The sequence below is a fragment of the Eubalaena glacialis genome, chromosome 10 (genome assembly GCF_028564815.1).
Source record: "Eubalaena glacialis isolate mEubGla1 chromosome 10, mEubGla1.1.hap2.+ XY, whole genome shotgun sequence".
In the NCBI taxonomy this organism is placed as follows: Eukaryota; Metazoa; Chordata; class Mammalia; order Artiodactyla; family Balaenidae; genus Eubalaena; species Eubalaena glacialis.
In genome coordinates this window covers 120,452,684-120,459,400 of record NC_083725.1, presented here as the reverse complement: position 1 = coordinate 120,459,400, position 6,717 = coordinate 120,452,684, and positions in this window count along the sequence as shown.

The window sequence follows — 6,717 nt, the reverse complement described above, 5'->3', positions numbered from 1 at the left end:
ACGTGGAATCACAAAATTGATCTTGCCCTGCTCTCGCCTCCTTTCCTGGGGGAGCAAGCGACCCATCTTTGGGACAACCTGTCTTCCCGTGGAGCTACTGCCCACCCCTCAACACCCCAGCGCCCCTCACCCCGTCTGCGCCCACCCCGGTGAGGGGGCCCAGAAGCCTCAACCCCCTGGCCTAGTGTTCCTGGGAACGGGGTGGCGCCAGTGACCCAGGAGCACCTGGAGGCCAGGCTGTTCCTGTCCCCCCACCCAAGGTCGGGCTCCAGCCCACCCGCTAAGCCTTTGCTCTTGCTGGTGCCTTTGCCGGGAGGTTCTCCTGTCCCCTCTCCATCTGTTGAAACCACTCCCTTGGTCTCCAGCCAGGCTCAAAGCCCCCTCCTACAGGAAGCTCTCCCTGATAGCCCTTTATGAGACCAGCCCCACCCCCAGGTCTTGGGACCCTTCAAGGGGGGAGGGGTGAACAGGTGGGGTCATCGCCCCCAGACAAGCAGCTTGGGGACCCTGTCCTCAGAACTCACATCCCACACCCACTTCTCAGGTCTCGGGCTTAATTCTAACTCCAGGACAGCACCTGCCCCCACTCCCACCACCGGCCTCCCACTGCTGCCCACGGGCATCTGGGCCCCTGCCTCCTCCAGGCCCAGCTCCGTTCCCCCAGGTCCTGCCTGGAGCCCTCCCCAACCTCCCTCTTGGACGGGACCCCTGCAGTCCCCTTGGAGGCAGGTGCCCAGGTGGCCGCAAAGCAGGAACTCCTGGTCCGTGTGGAATGTCAGCTTGGGCCCCTGTGGGAGGGGAGGGGCCTGGGTCCCCCTTTGCAGAGCCCCAGGGGCTCCCCGGAGCCCAGCCCTGGCTCCCACCTGAGGGGACGTCTGGCCCTCGGGCACTGGCCGGTGTGGGGGAGGGGAGGAGGGCCAGCGAGGGCCCAGGGCCTCCCCAGCCCAAACCCCCGGGGGGGAGGGGCGAGAGCAACAATTACTGGAAAGGCAAAAGCTGTTGTTTCCTTGTTGAGTAAATATTTGTGGAAACCCCAGGAGGCGGCTGGCTGGAGAGCGGGGCCCTCCACGGCGCCCCCGCCCCGCCCGCTGCCGGGCACGGCCCCCAGCCCTCGGGGCGCTGGCTCGGGCCGCCCATCTGGGCCGGGCGCGGCCCCTGCACCCAGCCCGGCTTTGTTTTGCGTGTTATCGAGTGCGCACAAAGTGCCCGAGTGCTTCACTCCCGGACGGGCCATTGCCGCCCTCTCGGCTGTGAAATGCAATTTACCTGAAATAAAGCCCAATTATGGAATTAGCTAATTAAAGCCGCAGTGGAGGCTGGGCCGGCCGGCCGGGAGCTCAATGCCCGCCGGTGCCCGCGGTCTGAGGGAACAGATGGCGCCCCAGCCCGCCGCGCGGCCGCATTCCTTCACTCTGCCCCCGATAACTGACTTACACAGCACACGGCCATCTGGTGTATGACACGTCCTGTGTGCCCCGGACAATGGCCCAGCAGACCTCTCCGGGAGAGGGCCGTCGCCCGGGCAACGGTGGCATGTGCAGCCCAGGCCCATTCCCGGCCCCGCCCCCGGCCCCTTTGTGGGCCTCGCCTGGCTGCCTGGCCGCTCCCGCCGACAATGTCCGTGAGCGTTTGTCCCCGGCGTCCGGCCTTTGTCTCCCAATTGGGCTTCCTTGTTGGGGTCCTCAGTGTCCAGTGGGTGCTGAGAGCATCTGCTGGCGGGAGAGGGTGGCGCTGGGGGGGCTGCCCTGCCCACCTCCTGGGGCACCCACCTCCTCTGCCCATGCCCCCTCCCCCATCGGCGCCCTCTGGAGCCGGGCAGAAGGACGGCATCTGGAGGGCTCGGGGCTCGGCCGCGGGGGCCAGTCTCTGAGGCCGGTGTCCGCCCAACCTGAGGTCCTCCCCACCCTGGGCCAGGGGCCGACCTGAGCCTCCTGCCCCCTCCCCTGTCTGTGCAGCGGGAACAGAGCGCCTCTTGAAGGGGTGTGGGGGAGGAGCTGATGACCATAACACACGCAAGGTCTAGGACCGGGTCAGGCACACAGTAGGTGCTTCATAAAGGCAGCCAGACAAATGGTCCAGGAGGTGCCTGGTTCTGGGGTCTATCGCCTCATCACACTCCCACTGCCTGGCCCGAGTGTCCCCTCAGAGCAGCTCCCTGGTCCCTGCTGCATCCAGCCTCACCCCCCAGCGCCCCCTCGGCGCCAAAGCAAGCTGCCCACAGCCTGCTGTCCTGCACCCTGGCCAGCTCTGGCCCCCACTGCCCAGGCCCTGCCCACTCACCCGTGATGCCCCCCGCCACACACACACAGCTCCGCCCTGCGCCCTAGTGGCCCCAAGCTGCCAGCAGCCACAGCCCCCTCCCTGCTCAGGACCAGTTTGGCAGGCACCCCCCACCCCCGCACTGGGCAGGGGTCAGGAACCTTGCCCTCCGGCCCCCCGCTGGAGAAGGGGCTGTGCTAGGACTCTGAGGACCCAAGGGGAGCCAGAGCCCAGGAGCGCCTGGCACAGGGCCTGGCCCCACTAGGTACTCAGGAAGTGCCAGTTAAATTAAGGGATAAAATTTGAGTCTGGAAAGAGGCTAACGGCACTGCTGGGGCTGCGGACACGCCTGGAACAGGCAGGGCACCGCCAGGCGGTGCCGTGTGATGGATGCTCAGGGGAAGACGGCTGGGCACCCTGGGCCCCGGAAGAGGGGGTCAGGTGTGCGTCCCGACCGGGGTGGTCAGACAGCTGGGCTAGGGGTGGAGTGGCAAAAGGCAGCCGTGGGCCGGGTTCCTGGGACGGGCCCACACGCAGCCCCGCGCGAGCGTCCATCCGGTGGGGACCTGCTGGGTCACCCTCAGGGACAGATACCCCCTTCCTAACGTGCAGCCAGTCCCTGGTGTGGGAGGCCCTTCCTAGCTCCCCGGAAACCTGCCTTCCCCGGCTTCATCCTAGGACCGCCCTCACGGTCCTGGGCCCCAGTGGCTCACTGGGGGTCTGAAAGGGTGTCTGCCTCACCATTCTCAGCCCCCAGCGGCACCCCCTCTTGGCTCTGGCCCTATCGTTGTGGCCCCGGGGGGCTGGGGAGCTGGGGAGACCGGGCCCGGTACGGGTCAGACAGGCAGCGAGGCCTAGAGCGTGCTCAGAGCAGCCAGAGCTGGACAAACAAAGTCCAGCTTACATTGCCCTCTGAGTGCGGAGGGCCAGGGGCCAGGCCCTCTGGAAGCTGACCGCCCCCCACCTATGCCCCTTCCACTGCGCAGCAGAACCTCGGCAGGCGGGCAGAGGGCCTCATGGCCGGGCGGCACCGGAGCCCAGGAGCAGGCGACCTCTGACCTCGCTGGCCAGCTGCTGTGTTTTCACCTGCTCAAGGGGGGAGTTGCCTCCAGCACCAACAGATCAGGCCTGGGCTGGGAGCGGGGGCAGGTAGAGGCTCTCGACACTGGCCAGAGACACTGGCCTGAGGAAGGGTCTTCTCTAAAGATGGGGGTCCTGGCCAACTGTGCCCCCCAAGGCCTCTGAGGCCAGGACACCAGCACCTCTCTGCCCAGGTCTCAGGTGCTAGCTGTGTGGCAGGAGGTAGGGGTTCCACTCTGAGCCCCAGATCCTTTTCTCTCAGCAGGTCCCTCTGTGACCTACTGGGCCTGACTCTGTCATTTGGCCCTTCCCTCAGCACCCCTCAGAACCCCGTGAGGCACCAGGATGCCAGGGGGAGGCCTGGGGATCCCTGTATCCCCAGGCCTCCGCCTCCCCAGCCCCCAGCCCACAGGCCCCTTAGCGAGGCGGAAGGTGGAGGAGGGGGAAAGCTCAGTTCAGGGCAGACCTACTGGACACCAGAGAATGCTCAGACCCCTCCCCCGGCTCTTGTCGTCAGACCCCCCCCCACCTCAAGCCTTCATCCCCGCGCCCACCTCTGTGGCACCCAGAGGGAGCAGGCCTGCCCTTGATTCCCAGGGCCACACCTCTCCCGCCCCCTCACCTGATCCCAGGCTTAGGTCTCACCCACATCTGGGCAGTGAACCCTCAGCCTGAGAAGGCCCAGAGCCAGCCCAGGACGGGTGCCCACCGCGGGCCTGGCACACCAAGCTCCTCCTGCCTCCTGCGTGTGGACCCAGGTCGCACAGATGGGGAGTGAGGAGACTGAGTTGAAAACGTGTCACTTGGACGCTGCAGGGACTCCCACCTGCCCATGACTCTGGAAGCCCCAGCCGTCCCCCAGCCCCCCTCCACACCCTGCTCGGCAAAACTCTCTCGAGTTTCCAGCCTGTAGGAAGCGTGTGATCTTTCTGAGCAACATCAAAGTGGGAAGCGCGGGCTGCTTGGATCAATCACGCCGGCAGCCTCGTCTTCCTGCCTGGCCTGCGGCCCCAGGAAGCTGGTAGCAGCGGCAGAACACACGGTGACGGGTTGACGGGGTGCTCGTGGGGTACATAGATTGTGCTGGGGGAGGGAGATGCTTAGAGCAGAGAGGCCTCAGGGGACATGGGTCCTCCCCCCTGGTGCAGATGGGGAAACCAAGGCCCAGGGCAGGACTGGCCCAACGCAGCACCTGCTTGTGTGAATTTGCATCAGAAAAAAAGCCTCAGAGAAGAACCAGGACTTCCAGTGGCAGAGAAGTCGGTGGCTGGGACAGGAAGCCAGGAGGCAGGGGGAAATGGACTGGTTAAAACAAATAGCTGGGCTTCTCGGACTGGATCGTGGGGCTGGAAAGGCCAGATCTGAGAAAAAGACGCAGAAAATTCCCAGGTGGTACGAACATAGCTCCTTTGCTGGCCTACGGGGGCCAAAGAGCCAAGAAGCACTATGCCTGTCCGATGCAGCGAAATGCAAGGGCTCCATCAGGACATGCCCACTGGCTCCAATATGGCTGCCACTGCACCTGCCACGCAGGAAAATACCAAACTCCCTGTTGGATCTTCAAGAAACTCTGTTACAAGCCTAACTACTGATTGAATCTACCAAACCCCACTGAATTTCTGTTGGTGGTTTCTTAGCTTTATCCCTCCCCACTGCCCACTCCCTACACACACACACACACACACACACACACACACACACGGTGCAAGAATATTCCCATTCTGACTCAGCCACTCTCTAGCTGTGCATCTTTGGGCAGGGCCCCTAACCTCTCTGAGCCTCATATGGTCTTTGCAGCCCCAGCTTCACAGAGCTGCCAGCAGGGTGCTAAGCCTAAGAGAAGACAGGACAAAAGCCACAGCAGCCTCACAACCAGGCACCAACGGACAGAGCTCCTGAGGTCAGGGAGAGATGTGCATATCAACTGTTCTCTTTGGCCCAGCAATATGTCTTTATATACAACTGCAACACACAACTGTCCCTGACGTAGACGTCTCCATAGCAAATCCGCATTGAGCGGGACCCTGCTGGGCCTTCCACTTGACTGGCCAGCTCAGGTCACTCGATGGGGTAAGGGCCTCATTATCCCCATCCAGTCCTCCCGGAACGACTGAGGGAGGCCAACAGTGACCCGGGATCCATGGGGACAGGCAGCCCCTGCTGCAAAGCCAAGACGCCCTTGTGTCAGAAGCCTCTCGCAGCCACTCACGGGACACCCTCTGAGCGGCCTCAGCCCCATCCCAGTGCACCCCTGGGGGCCAGAGAATCTGCCGGAGGGGCCTGGGGGCAGGCACGCAGGGAGCGCTCACCCCCAACCGTGCCCTCAGCCCACTCCCCAGAAAGCCGGGTCTGCAGCCCCTCTGGCCAAGGACAATGGAAGTGACAGGTCAGAGATGGATCGGCCGGGCTCAGGGTCAGAAGGCTCGTGCTGGGAGAGGCCCAGGCGCTCAGGGGTGGAGGTGTGGAGGCCCTGACCTGACGGGCTGGGGCCTGGGTGGGGCCATAGCGTCACCTGGGAGAAGGGCCCATCCGGCAGGGACGCTTTCTAAAGAGACGGCTGTCGGGACGGTGGGTAATGTCACTGAGTAATTTCAAAGTGTCTTAATCAAATCCCCGCTCCCATCCACAAGGCCGCGTCAAAAGGCCTTTCGAGAGGAAAGGCTGGCGGCAGACAATCAGCGGGCCTTCCACTCGGCCGGCCGGCCCTGCGGCGCAAGGCCTGTGGGGCTCCTGCCCCGCCTGTGACTCCATTTTTGACCCTGAGCCCTCCGGTCTCCTCCCCTGGAGGCCTGGGTGATCCCACGCTGCCCCGTTCAGGGACCGGTCAGCAGAGGGGAAAGCCCCCTCCCCGCCACTCCAGGGGAGGCCTCCTAGACGTCCCCGCCGAAGCCTCAGCAACGCAGCCGCTGAGAACCACCACTTACAGGAGGGGAAACTGAGGCACAGCAGGGGATGCAATGGGGGGACCTGTAAATACGGGCCACGTATCCAACCCCCTGCACCTGCACACCACCCCCATGCCTCAGACTCACCTCGAGCGAGGCAAAGAGGCGCATGCAGTAGACGTTTGCTGAATGCTCTACCCCGGCGCCTCGGGGCCACTGTCCCCAGAGGTCCCCCTCTGCACCCCCCTCTCCTCCTCCTTTGACTTTTTCCCAAGGTATAGACATGAAAACATCCTCATTATGTGTTTTCAAACACCTCACATCCGTAGACTGGAAAAGGGCAGCCCCCTCCTGGGAGGTGAAGGAGCAGGTGCTCACCTTTCCAGCCGGCGCAGCAGCCTGACCCCCAGCCCACGTTCAAATTCACCTGTGCGAGCGCCACGGGCTCCGCAGGCACACGGGCTCCACGGGCACACGGTCTCCGAGGGCACAC